The following is a 19,798-nucleotide window of genomic DNA, read 5'->3' as shown; positions in this document are numbered from 1 at the left end:
TGACTCTAAATAATAATGATCACGCATCAAACACACATTCAAACTAAAGGAACCAGCTGTTTGGAAAATGAGAGAAGTAGAAAGTACAGGTATTTGAGTTCAACATGTGAGAAGTAAAAAGTACAGGTATTTGTGTTCAACATGTAAGAAGTAGAAAGTACAGGTATTTGTGTTCAACATGTAAGAAGTAGAAAGTTCAGGTATTTGTGTTCAACATGTAAGAAGTAGAAAGTACAGGTATTTGAGTTCAACATGTAAGAAGTAGAAAGTACAGGTATTTGGGTTCAACATGTAAGAAGTAGAAAGTACAGGTATTTGTGTTCAACATGTAAGAAGTAGAAAGTACAGGTATTTGTGTTCAACATGTAAGAAGTAGAAAGTACAGGTATTTGTGTTCAACATGTAAGAAGTAGAAAGTACAGGTATTTGAGTTCAACATGTAAGAAGTAGAAAGTACAGGTATTTGTGTTCAACATGTAAGAAGTAGAAAGTACAGGTATTTGGGTTCAACATGTAGGAAGTAAAAGTAGAAAGTCGTCAGAAAAATAAGTAGTGGAGTAAAGTAAGAAATGTACTTAAGTACAGTAACAAAGTGTTTGTACTCCACTACTTCTCACCTCTGCCTTTACCCAGCATGTTGGGTATGAATGTGTGTGTACGTGAGTAACCCCCAGGCTATACTTTGCATAAGGGACACACCCTTTGAGTACAGGTTAGTGCACGCTTAAAGCCCACATGTCCTAACAAGAACACTTATATATACTCTTATGCCCTGTTGGCTAATGCCTCACCAATGAATGTCAACGTGTTACCGTCTCCCTTTGAGCATCCTTTTGATGCGTCCTGTCAGAAACCGTAGCACATGCTGCGCTTTCACACATTCCTCCATAACGTACATTCATCCTCGCCGCAATAAAAAGTGTCAGCGGACGAGTTTACCAGATTTCTTTCCTGCTTTATCTTTTGGACGCAGACCCCAGAAGCTGTCTGTGTTGCAGATGGGATTTTTAGCCTCAGCTGGCGGTTTTTCTGCAGGATGAGAGTGAGCAGTCGGCCTGTAGGATTAGAGGAAGAGGAGGGTTTGCTTTGCGGCATCGCACTTATTCTGTCTAATTAAAAAGGCCGTCTGGAGACCGCCTGTCTCCCGGCTTCACCCGGCCCATATCCAAGCCGTTAGAGCTCTGATGGGAGAAGATGTGTGTCTTGACCTCGCGGTTTGTTCTTTAAAACCTTCCTTCGTTTTTCTCCTGTTCGTTTCAATTTAAGTTGAATTCACAAAGCTACATTGGCATGACTATAATGACATTAGTATTGACAAAGCAATGCTCTTAATGTCATTTTTGGAAAGCACTTTGAATGGCCTTGTGTTGAAAGGAGCTATATAGATAAACTTGCCTTGCCTTTCCGTATACTAAGATAAGATAAGAAGTACTTTATTGATCCCAATTTGGGACATTTTTGTGGTGCAGCAGCGTAAATGGCATTTTACAATAAAAATGATAAGACTAGAAATAAACTACACTATATATCGAGATATAATTACATCTTCGAACATATACATTTGGAATAAATTGTTGTGGAACAAAAGAAAATTACTTTCTTTACAAGTAAAGAAATACAAGCATTTTTGCACAAATTCAACATAAACAACCCCCCCCCCTCCCCGTCCCATTTCTTAACCCCTTTCTTAAAATCAATAACAATATAAATTATTCATTATTGTGCAGAAAATAACTGATAAAATATACATAAAACACATCAATACAAGAATGAACATGTTCCTATCTAACTATTTGCTGCAAACAGACTTGGTTAGGTCCAAGATGCCCTTGAGTGTGTGCAGTGATTGAAGCGAGCAACATTGCAGACATACACACACACACACATATATATACACACACATATATATATATATATCTTGTCTCCACTGTTGGCTATTTTTATTATATGTACAGCACTTTGGCTCGACCAAAAATCGTTTATAAATGTGCTATTAAATAAAACTTGATTTGATATATATATATATATATATACACACACACACACACACACACTAACAAACACACATACACACACACACACACACACACACACACACACACACACACACTTCAGGGCAGATCAGGGCAGCCTCTGCAGATGATCCTGCTGCTGATACAGTTGTAACGGTGCGGACAGAATCAGATCCTGAGGGCTGAACGCGTGGGAATCTGAATTATAGATGAAGTCTAATAGAAATCCTACAAATAAACAGGAACATGTTTCCCACAATGCAGCAGTGGTAAACATGTCACGGGTGACGAGGCACAGTTAGTGTTTTTATCTCCCGTTCGAACCATGTAAGCGTCTTTGTATGTATTCTCCGTCTTCATAATAGATGTGTTTTCTGTAAATATTTCATGCTCGGCTGACTGAGAACTCTGAGAGAGATGTGTAATGTAATGTGGAGGGGGGGGCAGGGTTTAAACCCCCTCTTTTCTCCCCCTTCAGGACGCTCTTCACCAGTTATTTTAAGTCGAGGCTAAAAACACTACCCTACAAAACTAAATTATTAACATATACGGTATATATATTTTATTTTCTTAAAGAAATACATTTGTAATAAAAAACAACAAATAAATAAACAAATAAATAGGAAGTTATTAACACACGTTATTTAAAGCACTTTGAATTGCCTCTGTGTCTAACAATGTGCTATATAAATAATAATAATACGTTTATTTATTATAGCCCCTTTCACAGAAATAGATTTCACTAAGTGCTTCACAAGAAAGAACAAAAGTTAAAACTTAAGAGCACAAACATGAATACAATAACCACATGAGGCAGAAATGTAAGGTCAACATAAAAACAAAACACAGAGCACGTGGAGTCCCGAGAGGAACACACATAACAGCAGAACACATCACACACATCTCAAGTAGAAATAAAAGCCAGAGGCATAAACGCACTTTACCTATAGGCACTGCTCACATATGTTAACTTGTCCCCCTCTCTCCTTCAGGGCGCTCAGGATTCGACAGGAGGACAGGAGGGATTGGTGGCCCCTCCCTTCGCAGCGTTCCCCCCTCCCCCCCCCTCCTCAGAACGGGCTGCCAGGCGCAGAGTTCGTCCCTGCGGCCATGTTCGCTGCCGGGGTCCAAAGCCCAGCAGAGGTGGGGGCCGGGGCCATCGTAGGCAGCCCCTCTGCCTCCCCCAACAACAACGTAAGCATGAAGACTTTTATGCAAAATCCACTTCTTCATGTCTCTTCTACATCAACATGTGTCCCCTCTTCTTCATGTCTCTTCTTCATCAACATGTGTCCCCTCTTCTTCATGTCTCTTCTACATCAACATGTGTCCCCTCTTCTTCATGTCTCTTCTTCATCAACATGTGTCCCCTCTTCTTCATGTCTCTTCTACATCAACATGTGTCCCCTCTTCTTCATGTCTCTTCTACATCAACATGTGTCCCCTCTTCTTCATGTCTCTTCTACATCAACATGTGTCCCCTCTTCTTCATGTCTCTTCTTCATCAACATGTGTCCCCTCTTCTTCATGTCTCTTCTACATCAACATGTGTCCCCCTCTTCTCATGTCTCTTCTACATCAACATGTGTCCCCTCTTCTTCATGTCTCTTCTACATCAACATGTGTCCCCTCTTCTTCATGTCTCTTCTACATCAACATGTGTCCCCTCTTCTCCATGTCTCTTCTGCATCAACATGTGTCCCCTCTTCTTCATGTCTTTTCTACATCAACATGTGTCCCCTCTTCTTCATGTCTCTTCTACATCAACATGTGTCCCCTCTTCTTCACGTCTCTTCTACATCAACATGTGTCCCCTCTTCTTCATGTCTCTTCTACATCAACATGTGTCCCCTCTTCTTCATGTCTCTTCTACATCAACATGTGTCCCCTCTTCTTCATGTCTCTTCTACATCAACATGTGTCCCCTCTTCTTCATGTCTCTTCTACATCAACATGTGTCCCCTCTTCTTCATGTCTCTTCTACATCAACATGTGTCCCCTCTTCTTCATGTCTCTTCTACATCAACATGTGTCCCCTCTTCTTCATGTCTCTTCTACATCAACATGTGTCCCCTCTTCTTCACGTCTCTTCTACATCAACATGTGTCCCCTCTTCTTCATGTCTCTTCTACATCAACATGTGTCCCCTCTTCTCCATGTCTCTTCTACATCAACATGTGTCCCCTCTTCTTCATGTCTCTTCTACATCAACATGTGTCCCCTCTTCTTCATGTCTCTTCTACATCAACATGTGTCCCCTCTTCTCCATGTCTCTTCTACATCAACATGTGTCCCCTCTCTTCATGTCTCTTCTACATCAACATGTGTCCCCTCTTCTTCATGTCTCTTCTACATCAACATGTGTCCCCTCTTCTTCATGTCTCTTCTACATCAACATGTGTCCCCTCTTCTTCATGTCTCTTCTTCATCAACATGTGTCCCATCTTCTTCACGTATCTTCTTCATCAACATGTTTCCCCTCTTCTTCATGTCTCTTCTACATCAACATGTGTCCCCTCTTCTTCATGTCTCTTCTTCATCAACATGTGTCCCATCTTCTTCACGTATCTTCTACATCAACATGTGTCCCCTCTTCTTCATGTCTCTTCTACATCAACATGTGTCCCCTCTTCTTCATGTCTCTTCTACATCAACATGTGTCCCCTCTTCTTCATGTCTCTTCTACATCAACATGTGTCCCCTCTGTGGAAAGAGACTCTGAAAGTTTCAGGAACAAAGATTCTCTCTCTTTTTGTTCTGATCCATTTCTATAAAAACCTGTCTGAAAATGAGCTGATCAGATTTTGGCCACTTGATGATGTCATAATGATGTGTTGTCTTGTGTAACCATTAGCCAATCAGCAACCAAGGTAAACCCCCCCCCCCCCCCTTATCACCTGAATCTCCTCCTAGAGCACCATTGAGTTCTTTGTAACCAGATCTCTCTCAGAGGGGCGTGGTGAGGGGCTCCTGATTTTCATCTCAACACAAGGCAATTCAAAGTGCTTTACAAAAATGAAAGACATTAAGAAACATAAAAAGCAAAGATAATAAAACATGAATAACACAGTACATGAATAAAAGTTACAGAGCAGTGTGAGATGTGAATAGTTCAATTAAAAGCAGCGGCAAAAAGAAAAGCCTTCATGGGACATTGTGTTTTTATTTTTGTGTGAAATAAAGTAATATTTGTGTTCAGTAATATTGCAGTTTTAGTGCTTTACTGATTAAATAAATCCTGGCTTACGAGAGCTATTTGCTCTACGGAGGCAAACTCACGTTACCACTTTTAATTGCTTTAATTGTTAGCATGCTAATAAGTCAAACTAAGATTGTAAACATTGTTTTGTTGTAAATGTTTGTTATGTGTCATTTATGTTTTGTTGATCTTCAGAAAAACTGTAACGTCTCCAATACAAATTTGCAACGTGTGATTTTGGGCCACATAGGTCGGGTGTTTGATTTGAAATAAACAAAGTCTTGGCTTTCAGAATATGAAACTTTTATTTCCAAAATCAAACGATAAATACATGTTTGAAGCTTGTAAAGGGAAGAAGACAGCTCTCCCTCGCACTCTGCTGTTCCGCAGCGCCGCCCCCCTCCCTCCGCTGACATTATCAATGTAAGCGTAGAGTAATCATAGATAACACTGCAGGGTCCGTTACAGTTTGTTTTCATCTGATTTCAATTCAACAAAGTCTTGGATTTCAGAATATTAAACTTGTTTCGGCAAATTCAGAAGATAAATACAACTTTGAAGCTTCGGCATAATTACAAGCGGAGAACGGAGTAACTTGACGTCACAGCAGGCGTAACAACAGCCGGTGTTTCTCGTGAGGGTTTTCCCCGGGAAACAAACACAATACACACAAATGCAAAAATACACAAACACACACACACACACACACACACACACACACACACACACACACACACACACACACACACACACACACACAAGCTTCCCCCAGACCAGTAATCCAAACCAAAATATCGTCCCTCCGTAGTACTTTGATCATTTGCTAATAACCAATCAGATCGATGGATTCCAGAGAAGAGAAAACTTTGAAGGCCTTTTTCTCAAAACGATGACTCGGTGACAGTCAGTATATAATGTGATATATTTAGCTTAATATTTGGAGTACAACAACAATCCTGATATCATTAGAAAGCTAGGAAGCTCCTCTTTCCAACAGTGAATACAACTCAAAGTGTGTCTTCGGGTCAATGCGACTGATTTCGATGGAGCAGGTCACATTTGATAAACATGCTACTTGCTAATCAAAAGCATGTTAGCATTGTCTTTGTTAGCATGTTAGCATGGTGACACAGCTGTAAATACTGCAGCGAAGTACAGGCTCACGGAGCTGGCTCCATAATCACATTTCCTTTAAGATGCAGTGGAAATGATAATTTTATTACATGATGATATCAAGACTGTACGCTAATAGCTTTAATGCATTGTGTACTCGTACATTCTGCATCATTTCCATTAGGGTTACATTAAAAAGAAGGTATACAATAGCTTTGACTCACAAGCTGCACTCAATTCAATTACATTCAAATAGCTTTATTGGCAAAACCGTAATGACATACAGTATCGCCAAAGCTTTGTACAACTACGACATCTATACAATAGCATTTTAAACAAAAGCAAGAATAACATGTTTTCTTTACAAGACAATAAATAATATACTTTTTGAACATGAACTAGAATATTTATTGAAAAAAACAAGAAAAAACCCACCAGAAAAATAGAAAAAGAGATTAATTATGTATTATTATGCAGGATAAGGCTGATAATAAATGTGTTTAATACATTAAAATGTGCTCTCCCTCTCTCCCCCCTACAGGGTAAGACGGAGGAGGTGTCTCAGGGTGAGGCGGGGGTGCTGTGTGGATCAGGAGATTCAGGCGGATCCGTGGGAGACCCCTCGGAGGCCAAAGGGACCCCCAAACGCCTCCACGTCTCAAACATCCCTTTCCGCTTCCGGGACCCCGACCTCAGGCAGATGTTTGGGGTAAGAAAGTGGAGAATGTTGTTTTGTTTTTTTATAGCGACAATAAATCAGTCTAGACGCCCCGCGGGACCACCACCTGCTCACGAGGGGGTTTAATGACAGACGATATAATCAAACTACCACAAAGGAGAGACCCTCATGGGTGTTTTGTTGCTGCTTTAAGGGGACAACTGCCTGCTATGTGTGTTAGCATTTGTGTTAGCATGAGTGGGACAATATCAGTCGAGTTATGTGCAGTTTTCTGGTAGAAAATAGACGTAAAGTCTCGGATAATCAACTAATTGTTCATGTTTTATTACGTTTATTCGTTCACTTATCACCAATCTTGGGATCATTTGTTGCATTTCTTTGTTTTATGAGATTGCGAATGTTATAAACTGCATTCAAGAGAATAGAGAGAGAGAATTTGGAGGGATGAAACCCCTCTTTAATGGTTTCACATGCAGAGCACACAGCACACAGTGAAATGTGTTCTCTGCTTCTAACCCATCCTAGTACCAGGAGTCTAGTACTAGGAGCAGTGGGCAGCTATTGTACAGCGCCCGGGGAGCAATGGGGGGTGTCCGGTGCCTTGCTCAAGGGCACCACGGCAGGGCAGGAGGTAAACTGGGGCCTCTCCAAGTAGCAGTCCACACTCCATATTTTAGGTCTGGTCGGGGACTTGAACCGGCGACCCTACGGCTCCCAGTCCAAGCCCCTACTGACTGAGCCACTGCCACCAAAACGCATCACTTTTAAGACATGCTGATGGGAATATTCATATTTTCTATTTAAGTACATTTCACTCGAGTAACAGAGCATGTCTTCTTGCTACATGTAGGGGTAAATGTCTGTGTTTCAATGCAAAGACATGGAAGGAAACTCATTGAAATGTGTGCAGTTGTGTAACAGTGACACCTTGTGTTGTAACTCACACACTGTCACAAGATATCTTACACAACTCAAAGATGTTATTGACTGTTTTCTCTGCTTGTACTTGTTTGCTAACGTCTTCCCTTTTGGTGTGTTTGCAGCAATACGGGAAGATTCTGGATGTAGAGATTATTTTCAATGAGAGGGGCTCAAAGGTAAGTGCCACACTGATGATGTTTTATTCCCTGAAACTACTCAACAGTTCTGACTCGGTGTTAGCTGTACATGTATTTCACACTTAGTAATACTTTTACACAAAAACACAGCTCTTTTTTGAGAGTATTTTAGTGTTTTTTGCCATTTTATAGGAATATTGTTGTGTTAATTAACAATAACACAGTGTAACTGATAATAAACAATAAATAAATAAATAATAACTGGTGTTTATTGTGATTTTCTGCAACAAAACCACTTCATGTTTAACACAACTTCCACTTTGGTGTGTCGGATAATTGTCCATCAAATGTAATGTTTAGCTTCTTTTGTATAAATCAAAACGTTCTTTAATATCGTTTTTTGATGACTATTCAGAATCTTAAAAGATACGACGCGTTTGAGGCCGGTGTTGAACCTACGTGCCAAAACAATTGATCTTACGTGACTAGATGTAGTTCCTCACCACCAACACGATCTGTTATGTGCCGCAGGGTTTCGGCTTCGTGACGTTTGAGACCGGCGTGGACGCAGAGAGAGCCCGGGAAAAGCTCCACGGCACGTTGGTGGAAGGTCGTAAGATTGAGGTAATTTTCCTCCCTCCTCCTCCTCCTCCTCCTCCTCCTTCCTCTCTTCTATCTTCTCGTAATTCTGCTTGATCACTGACTGCTATCTAGCTCTCATCCTCCCTGTAGTGACATGCTCTGATGCGGCCCACTGGTTTCCCACTCCCTGGACCCATTCTTTTTTTAATTAAAAGACTTTGTTTCCTTTTTGTTTTTGTGGTGGGGGTGCAAGAACACTACATAAGGCATGCTGGGTACTTTTCCTCTGCAGCTTTTCCTCCCCTCTCACTCGACTCGTAGCCACACTGATGTTTTGTTATCGCAACATGTGAATGACATGTGGGCACCGGAGGGCTCGGAGAGGAACGCAGTGGAAGGATGATGCATGGCAGATTGCCGTCTTTATTTCACCCCTTTTCCTTAGAGTAGAAACCCTTCTGTGTTCCCCTCTCTCCCCACGGTGCTAAGTGGTTGTGACAAGCTTCTGGCTCTGCAACAGCCGCATGCTGGGAATCACGGCGCATGTTCACAAGTCTGGATTCTTTAGGTGCGTTCACATCGGACACGAAGCGAAGGTTTTGAGCGTCGCGATTACATGTCAAGTCAATGCAGGGACGCGGATAGAGATGCAAATTCCTTCCGGGCAGCGCTAACGAAGCAATCATTTGTTCATCATTCAGCTTCATTCAAATGAAATAAAGCCAATTAGTGGAGAGAATCTCTCCCTGCTGTCGCTGACGTTGTTGAATCAGAAAAATAAAACAGCAGTCGTGTATCTGTGTTTATAAATCTACAAACCACAGACTGTCTATGGTCGAATACAGTCGCTTCTATTTTGAGTCTGTACGGAGTAGCCACATGTTAGCTTAGCCTAGCCTGATCGAACCAATCCGAGTTTTTCGCCTATCTTTTTGATACTATTATTACAATTAAATCGATTCAAATTATGTTCATTTTGTTGTAATATTATGTATTTATTTCAACAAGGACCATGCATACAAATACATTAATCTCAAAAAACAGAAGAGAGGAATTATGCCAGATTATAGCTAATGGCTCATTTCCATCTGCAGTCCTTAGGTAGGTACTGTTGTTGATCAATCAATCAATCAATGTTTATTTATATAGCCCAATATCACAAATGTTACATTTGTCTCAGTGGACTTTACAGTTTGTACAAAATATCAGTATGACAATACGATGATGGGACAATACGATGATTGATGAGATCTACATGTAGATAAGCCCCGCCTCCACGCCAGCGCATTTTGTTTGAGTGACACGAGTAAACACAACTGAAAGCCGCCAATCTCCGTTTAGCGTCCGGTGTGAACGCACCAAGCAGATTTTTTCCGTATGTAGAATCCATGTATGTTAAGGTTTCCTAAACATTGTTTGTTTACTGAAGCATGTGAGTTTTTTGGGGGTGTCAATCAGCCAGTTTTGGATCTGTGACCAACGTCGCTATAAGCCAGGATTTTTGCATGGGCTTACTGTGGTGATTTCAACGTTGTGTGTGTGTGTGTGTGTGTGTGTGTGTGTGTGTGTGTGTGTGTGTGTGTGTGTGTGTGTGTGTGTGTGTGTGTGTGTGTGTGTGTGTGTGTGTTGTGTGTGTGTGTGTGTGTGTGTGTGTGTGTGTGTGTGTGTGTGTGTGTGTGTGTGTGTGTGTGTGTGTGTGTGTGTGTGTGTGTGTGTGTGTGTGTGTGTGTGTGTGTGTGTGTGTGTGTGTGTGTGTGTGTGTGTGTGTGCGCGCATTACGGATGAAGCTTTTTTTTTTACTGTGGTCGTGAATGAAATACAGCCACCTGCATCCTCTGGTTCAACATCTCCCTCCGCCCTCAGCCAATCAGCAAGCTTGATGGATACTGATGGAGTTGATTCACACTGCATCAGTCTCACACACAACATATATCCTCCCTGGCATTACTCTCTGTTTCCCTCCACACGTTTTGCATGATATATCAGTCACTGGGATTAATCAAAAAGCAGTTTGTCTTTGTTTTCAGGCGTCACGTTGCATGTTGTTCCTCCACTAGCGGTGTAGCATGGAGGCAGAGTCTCTTTCTGTCTGTTTATGGTGCATGGGCTTGAGGAGACAAAAGGCTGGCGCTGGATCAGTGTTTATACATTCTTTCAACAGAGGAGAAAAAACATTTCTATTTGAGGCAATGCCATGTGGCGGTTCTGCTTTCTGGCAGATGTTGTAACTCTCGCTTGAATCGCTCGTTTCATTTCAGAGTTATGTTGAATTATGAGAGCTATAATCATTCAGAAAACTCTGAAATGAAAGCGTACTGTATATAATGGTTATTGTGTGTGACTGTGAAGTTCACTGGCATGGATTAGTCGACGTAGGCTGCATGGTTGGTATTTTATCATGGAGATATGTGACACAGCTGGATGTATTTTCTTGCATGTTTATCCGTGTGTCCATTTGTTAAATTGGTGATGGGATTTGTTCAGTTGGCATGAATTCAGTTGCACCTGGGTGCCTTCTAGTCTTCACTGAAAAAAAGCTGAGACCTAGCTTTTAGAGAGAGTTGTATGGGGAATGATTTATAAAAAGGAAACTCAACTCGAGTGCTGACACTTCTCATTCTTTGTGCATGCCAATGGGAGTCGGTTAGTAGTTATTCTCACAGCTCAGCAGCCTGCATGTCATGAAATATAGAAAGGGAATTTTTGTGCATAATGTCCTTCTCTTTGTCTGGATTAAAACTCTGCGCTTTGAAGAAGTCAGGTTTCCTGTGTGCTTCCAATGTATCCATGTAAGTGGCTCAACTACACTTTGTCTCTACCTGCTTCTCTACCCCATCTCATCACCATTCATTCTATATATACACCCCTACAGGTCTATATATAAAGGCATCTCCACCCACTCATATGATTGTGCGTATGCTCTAACATTCAAATGGTGAAGTTGCTCTCACTCATTACATCTCCTCACATTTTGGCTGTCATTGACTTGTGTTACTTTGACTATTAGGACATCCCAGCTAAAGATACATAGCTTCATTCCTATGCTACAGATACTGGCTGTAGAGGAAGTGCATTACGGGTTCTTGCATGGTCTCATTAGTGCAACCACAGACCTCAATTAGTAAAAAAACAAAGCAGTCAATGGTTGCGCCAATTGGACTTTTTGCTGACAATTGCATCCCATTGAAAATTCCCCACAACTCTTATCAGCTGGTGGTCTAATTAACTAACATTGTGTTGTCGTTTCTCCATAAATGACAATGGAAAGGTCTAAATGTTCTCGATTTACTGTAATAAATGCAACTAGAATGGTGCGTCCAGATGCTCCACAGATGGTCCAATTTCCCAGAGTTTGGAAGCTGTTCTCACGACTTCGGTTTGTTCGAGAGTTTTAAATCATAATGTGCAAACAACTTGGACACTACAAAGAAAAAACGTGGTGTGTTTGAACAATGCGCTGATAGGTTTTAATATGTTTTTCCAACTTTAGTGGGCGTTCGCTTGTCCAAGTCTAGAACACATTTTTACGATTATTCGGACACCTTATTGCTGCTTCCTCCCAATGTTAATGAAAGTTGTCAAAGAATATTTCTGTCTTTATCCTAGATATTTAACCTTTTCTGTGTGTTGACGTTTACGACCAACCCTGGCTCTGTTATCTCTCTTAAGGAATGGGAGGCTCCAGCTATCTTGATAAACCAGTTCAACTCTCGGTCACGAAATGGTTTACGGCTGTGGGAACACTGGCTTCGAGGCCATTAAGGGTCAGACGCAAGTGATTCAGGGTGTCCAGCTGTTTAGTCTATCTCCTCAAATATGTTGTTTACTCTCTCTGAACTAGTTAAAAGGTCTATCGAGAGAGAGGCGCGGCAGAATTGATGTGGCAACCCACCCGGGCAGTCAGAACCTCTGGCTGCTCTGTGACTTGTGATGTGAATTTCTCCGGCCGTATACTTGTAATAAATATCAGTGTTTGACATCAAAGCTCCAACTCTCCTCGTGCCTCTCTGAGTCCTGACTCTCCATTGCTGCAGAAGTTTCCCTTACAAATGTGAAACGTCATTTTTTGTTATTGGGATCAGCTCCAAATTTGAATGGGTTCTTCCTCAGCCCATGCTTCACCCTTCCACCAAGTTTCAGGAAAATCAAACTCACCTTTTTCCTAGTCATTTCCAGAAAATATAACCTCCTTGGCAGAAGTAATTACCTACAGCAATAATAGTTCCATTGTCTCTGGGGATGCAAGACATAATAAAGCCGTAAACCCTGGTCTTTTTTATTATTAATCGGCACCAAACAACCAGCGCTGCACAAAAGGTCTACCTCGTTTTGCATCGACCTTCCGGAGAGCTTTCTGCTCTGCTTGCTGTAGATTATTGCAAAATTCAGTGTAGTATTGCCACGGCATGGACAAAAGCCAAGCAATTACTACACGTCAAAGACCTCGAATACGTCCTCAATGGATAAGGAGCTTTGTCGGGCAAAGAGACCATGCTGAACCCTAAAGACTCCTGCTCACAAACTCTTAAGGTTGTGTGGCTCGAGTGTGACAGGAAGTGACTGTTCCTCCGAGCGCAGAGTTTTAGTCAGACTTATTTAAAAGCAGAATACAAGTGCTCTGCATGCAAAGGGGGGAATAAAGTGCGTCACCAGTGCATGGATTTGTGCGATGAAGAAGATACGAAGATGTTTTTGCCTGGGTTTCTGCATGTTTTACCAACCATCTCACACTCCTGAATGGTACACTGTTGGCCTCAGCTCACTTTGGGTCCTAAATCAACCATTTCCATACACTTTTTGGGAGATTTTGTTCAGCTGTTTGTGAGTTGTTGGATGGGTGATAGCCTAAATTGAAGGCTTACCAGCTTCCGTGTGTCCCGATGTCATAAAACCCCCCTCCTCCTATTCTTCTTCTTCCCTTGGCTTTGGATTGGACTGGTTCTGTTTTTGTTATCGAAGCTTTCTTTTTACTGCATGATTTGGATCGATTCATGAATGAAATGTGCGCGTATCCATGTGTGTTTGCTTCGAGTGGAAATGTAGAAACGGTTGAACGAAAAGGGGAAAGAGAGTTTGCACTTTGCCCTTTCCAACCCTCTCTGTGTTGTCTGTCTTTCTCTTCATCTCTTGTTGCCAGTCAAGTTTGTCTTTCTGTCCTTTCGTGTTTAATTTGAAAGTACTTCTTTTTTGCCATCATCTCTACCTGCCTTATTCTGTTTCCATTTATCGTCATGTGTTTTGTTTTTGATTTGACGTCTTACTTTATTGTTTGACTATCAAACAACTTTCAGTATGTTATTTTGTGGTGACTGCTAAACACTTTAAGGAAAAATCGGCCACTCAGTTCACAACAGATAATTAAATGTACTTTATTGAACATGGCTCTTCTGGCCTAACATAGCCACACAAGAATTAGTCATTTATTGCCCAAGTTTAAAGAGGCCCTTTTATGCTTTTTGGGGTTTTTCCTTTCCTGTAGTTATGTAGATTTGTGTGCATGTAAATGGTCTGCAAAGGCTATAATCTCTAAATTCCCTCCAGAGGAAGTTTCTCTCCCACACACGCCATGCTCCTATTGGCTAGCGCTCCAACACATTGTATGTGATTGGCTAAGGGGTGGGACCTCTCAAAGCGGTTGACCAATCACAACAGAGCTGGCCAACTAACCAATCAGAGCAGACTGGGCTCTGGTTTCAGACAGAGGGGGAAAAGAGGTGCTGCAGCACAGGCAGTATGAGACAAGTAAAGAGCTTTTTGAACATTAAAGCATGGAGACATGTCCCAGTAGAGGAGAGGCACAACATATAAGGCGCTTTCACACCGGAGTACTTTTCCCGTTTAGTTCCGAGAACTTGAGAACTTTTACCCCCATTTTTAGTGCCTGCTAGAGAGGTGGTACTATCCTGGGGAGAAAAAAGTACCAATTTCTGATTGGCTGGGCGAATTGCAAACCACGCCCCGCAAAACTCTGAAAAGCTTTTTTAGGCCGCCATTGTATTTGCTGGCATTAGCATTATTAGCATAAGCATTAGCCCCGCGCACCAACGGAAAGAGAATAACTTATGGCAACACAAAAGAAAACATAGGAGCGGTGGAGATGAGGAGGTGTCGGCATTCTGGCGATTTACTCGGAAGGCTTCAGGAGAAGCTGCTGGGAGTCCCAGCAGTTTCTACTGAAGCCAGTCCCCAACTCCGGGGACTCCAGGTGGCAGTATACGCCGTGAAGTTGTTTGCGGCCTGCCAGTAAACCCAAAGCAGAAGAAGAAGAAGAAGTGACGTCAGCAGCTTCATTTGCGTAATCTTCCCTCAGGGGAACGCGATCGGCTCTTAGTTCTATGGGGGAACTAAGTGCTGGGAACTAAGTACGGCAAAGTACTTGATGTGAAAGCGGCTATATATATATATGAACCTGGAAATTAGCATAACGGGGCCCCTTTTTAGCAAAATACTGCTGTTAATAGGGTGTTGGGTTGTGAATTTGTTTCTTCTCACTTTTCTTGGAAGTGTTCCAATTCGCTGCTTCTCAGTGCATTCTCTAGGCTAGATTTGATTTAAAGATGAGGTTGCCCCACATTTCCATTCTCCTTTTCCGTCTCTCGAGCACCGAATAACTTCCTGTCACTGCTCTGATCGTTTTTAATGATGCTCTGAGCTCGGTTAGTCATCGAGAGCTAGCATCCTCTCTCTCCTTTTCCTTCCTCTTTCTTCCTCCTCTTCCTCTTCTTCCTCTTATCCTCCATTCTGAGCTGTAACACTGCTGCTACCAGGGTTTTTATTTCATGATGAGAAAAAGCAGTTGGGAAGGGGGGGGGGAGATATCGTTTAGGTTTCTTTTGTTCCTATAGGATTATTTGTTCCTTTATTTATTATATTTTTTCTGTTTCCCTGACGACTTCTGTGTGTTGTTTGTCAGTCTCCACGGTAACCACTCGCTGTTTTCTACGGCAACGGTAAGTTGTGTACAAACATCTATCACTGAACTGACCCCTCCCCTCCCTTTTCCCACCCTACCCCTGAACAAAAATGGGCATTTAATAAAGTAGTTTGTACAGTATTTGCAATATTAGTCAGTATAGTGATCTGCTGACAGATAGATATTATTGTTTATGTTATTTTACGAGTACACACAGCACCACAGACACACAAACAGACACAGCGTCTTTCAACGATTATTTTAGCGGTAATATTATCTCCACATGCCCTCCCTCCCTCACACCATGTCATTAACACCTCACTGGGAATGACCGAATGTAATCACCCTCCTCTATGCAATGACACGGCTATCCACAATCCATCTGATTAATTCTCCATCTGGACTCCAATGTGTACCTAGTCTTCATTTTCTTGATTAATAACAATAACCAAAAAAAAAACAATCAACAGAAATTGAAATGAAGCTTTTGCTCCTTGTTGCTCCCTACGATTTGCTTTGAGTGAATGCAGGCGCCTGAGCTGCAGGGCAAATAACGCTGCTCTGGTTTTGAATTTGTATTATTTTATTGACCTGCCTGCTTTAAGCTTAGTGTATATGTTGGCCAATACTAGCCAATGGGCAAAAAGAAAAGATATCAAAGGTTTAAGTATGAAGCTTTGAGCTAATGTTGCTAATGTACGACATGTAGCTAGCTAGCATCCGGGATAACCGTATTGCAGATACAGAATATCCCGTTTTGACTTGGAGGCGGTTGATTAGGGCAATATTAGGTAGCCTAATTTAAGAATCTTTCAGATAAATATTGGACATTTAAGTGAGAAAAATCATGGATACACTTGAAGTGGTAAATGTACAAAAAAAATATGAGAATATCCCTTTTTTTCTTGTACATTTCAGATGTTTTTCACTAAACTATCTTCGTCCCAGGGTCTTAAAAACTAACAAATAATGGCTTTAATACACCATTAGACAAAGACTTTTAAAATACAAGTCCTACTCTTATTTAGCAGTATCTTTGCAAATTAATTGTACATTCTGCTCCAAGTAAATATCATACATTGACAAGAAAGAAATGTGGATATTCTCTGAGATTAAAGGGGTACATTTAGTAGGATAAAAAACACCAAAAATTATCTCGTAAATTCGAATTTTTGAGTTAATTTACAGCTTTAAAAAAATAAACTATGCCGCTCCAAATGTGGTCAAATCAGTGTTGCCAGTGTTGTGTAACCATATGCATTTCTAAACCGATATGGGTTTACCGTACTGTGTTGGGGTCTCTTATTATGCTGCCATTTTGTTTGTTTTTTCTCTTTTTGGTTTGGTTTTTCTTGTAGTGGATTGTCTGTGTACTAGTAGTCGTAGTGGTAGTCGTAGTGTTCTGGTCTTTAGTTTGTGACACACAGTTATAATGCCTGGCAAAGTGTCTCATGTTTATTTGATTTCTCTCCTTTTTTGGGAATGAGGATTGCTCTCACTCTTTCTCTCTCTCTCTCTCTCTTATCTCTCACTCTTCTCTGTTCCCTCCATCCTTTGGTGCTCTGTTTCTCAACCCACCACATACAATGAGATTTCAGGAGAATGGTCACCAAATCTAATTGCTTTATTTGAATGATGCACCTTGGGATACATGTTATTTTTTTTTTAAACAGTAATTGTTATTTTTTTGTGTTGCTCATGTACATTTTTCTCCCTTTTTTCTCTTCACTCCATCTTAATGTCTCCTGGTTTTCTTTGTATATGGACTGGCTCTGTCTCTTTACTTCTCACCTGCATCCCTTCCTCTTAACTTACCTGTCCCATCTTTGTCTCGTATGTGTTCGATGTGGGAGTGCTGCGATCGTTTTGATTGGTCTCTATGCTGCATCCGACGCTTGCCTGATTGGCTGAATTTTTACTTTTTTTGGTTTTGTTACTCCACTCTTGGTCATGTGTTGCGCCCATATTTGGCTGCGTGTAATTTCTGTGTTATACGATTATTATTTTGTCCAAAAAAATGTTTTTTGCAAACCCCCTCTTCTCTCCCTTAGTTGTATTTTTTATTTTTGGAATATTTCTTTTTAGGTATGTAAACCCCCACAAGTTTGGTTTCATATGGAATGTGACTTCATTTTGTCCCGGTTTATGATTCAGGCTGGACTTGGGAGGGTTAAATGGGATGAGAGACGGCTGAATGTTTTATTAATTATTAACACTTTGAGTCTGCCTTCCATATTCTGTTGATTTGCATGTGATCCTGTCGACCGTATTTCATTAATTGCAAATAACACAAACAGAGGTACACACATTTATCAAAAAGCCCACAAATCCTCCGAAAATACTGACACACTAAAATTGGCATTTTCTCAGACCGTCAAATCAGAAGAAAACTACTTTGTTATTGATCAAATTTGTCTTATTTATTCTTTCACAAACACTCTTACAATATCTGGGCAACACAAATCAAACCTACATTCTCCAACATCCTAGCTGACCAATGTTCGTTAGCTGTGTAATATTTAATGCTAGCTCAAATAAAATATGACATTAACTTAAAACTGGAAACTATTCAAGCTAACGTCAGCTAACCTCCGAAAACAACTCAAGCTAACCTAATTTTCCCAATGCTAAAATAGGTTCATTAGCTGTTTAAATATGTAAAATCTAGCTAAATAATATATGTAACATAAAACTGTCATCATTTCAAGCTAACGTTAGTGAAAACCCTAGGTAACTAGTTTTTCCTATTGCTAACATGTTGTTAGCTGTGTTAATATGCTAAGGCTAGCAAAATAAACAACATACATTAGTACACAGGAAGTGTTTACCATTTTGTACCAAATGGTGCTGCTACTAATGTGCTTATTTTGTCGGAAATCCTCTCTGGCTAAACTCCTTAAAGTTACCAGTCAATAGAAAACTTTGAATGAGTCCTGACATCATTTCCCATTGACACAAAAATCCTTGATTTGATTAATTACACACATTTCCATTTCCAAATGTCTCCACTCAGACACCCGCGGACAGTCGTGTCAGATGGCTAACCATGCTTAAGCTAATTGAATGATTTGCCATTGACCTTGTCATTTGCAATGAGGGAAAAATGAGGTAAACCTCATTTCTATGTGAATGGAGCTCTGCAGATTAAAGAACATGACTCACGAGGGAACCGGTGCGAATTGCAGTCGATGCCTAATGGTCTCCTTAATGGGAGTGAGTGTGAGTGTGTGTGTGTGTGTGTGTGTGTGTGTGTGTGTGTGTAGTATGTGTGCAGACAGCACTCTCATTCCTCAGTCCTTCTTTCTCTCACACACACTCCCCTCATCGACCCAAAAAGGTCATTAATCTCTCGCCACACTCAGATGTAGAGCGTTGAACACCGCGACAGTATGGCTTTTTACACAGAGCTACAATCTCCTTCTCTTAAAACCCATCAAAGGAAGATCAAGGGAGCCTTTGAAGCTCAGAGAGGAGATTATCAGCCATCTTGGATTGAAAGCCCGAGCATTAGGACTGAAATGTCAGGCGTAGAAGACGCACACGCACCTAAAAAAAGGATAAAACACCTGAGCATGCAAAATAATAAAAGTACAAGCGGCGTTTCTTTTGCTGCAATTTACGGCCGCAATATAACCAAAGTCCCCCATGGCCACATTAATATCTGCCCACAATGAATCATCAAATCTCTGATGGGCAACTCGCTTCTTAATTGCGATGAGGACTGAAATCCCCCCTAACAGCCTAACCCCCGACCCACTTTAACACACAAACACAGACAAACAAACGAGCTAGCAGCCATCTTAGATGTTACATGTGTCTTTTTTTTAAATGTCATATTCTGCTTTATAGGTTTATATAGGAACAGGCATATCACACAACTGATGGGGGAAATTAGGGTTTTGTGAGAGTTTTTTTAGAACAAAATAAAAAAACTAAAATGTATTTAAAACAAAAAAATGAAATGTGCAATAATATAGAATAAAATAATAAAATGGACCAAAATAATATATAAATTAAAACATAAGAAATTAAAATGTAACTACTATAAATGATCAAATCAAATACATTAACTATATATTTAAAAAAATAAGAGCAAAGTAAAAATGTTCAGTAAAATGTGGAATAAACAAAAAATATGATAATAATATTTATTTAAACATAAGAAGTTCAAGTAAAAAGTGCAATAAAATATAATAATATTAACATAAACATACAATTAAAATGTGAAATAACAGATAAAAT

At 40.6% G+C, this 19,798-nt stretch overlaps 1 long non-coding RNA gene and 1 pseudogene across 1 annotated transcript; both read left to right on the top strand.

The window, feature by feature from the left end:
- Positions 1 to 19,798, top strand: part of LOC117542509 — a 77,375-nt pseudogene that overhangs the window by 42,611 nt on the left and 14,966 nt on the right.
- LOC117542511 lies at positions 8,693 to 19,724 on the top strand. Its single transcript, XR_004568449.1, has 2 exons — positions 8,693 to 10,271; positions 18,820 to 19,724. It is a non-coding gene; the product is annotated as an uncharacterized LOC117542511 (long non-coding RNA).

Source organism: Gymnodraco acuticeps, unplaced genomic scaffold, assembly GCF_902827175.1.
Source record: "Gymnodraco acuticeps unplaced genomic scaffold, fGymAcu1.1, whole genome shotgun sequence".
Lineage (NCBI taxonomy): Eukaryota > Metazoa > Chordata > Actinopteri > Perciformes > Bathydraconidae > Gymnodraco > Gymnodraco acuticeps.
Note: the sequence above shows the minus strand (reverse complement) of the source record. Positions and strands in the feature narration are given on the sequence as shown.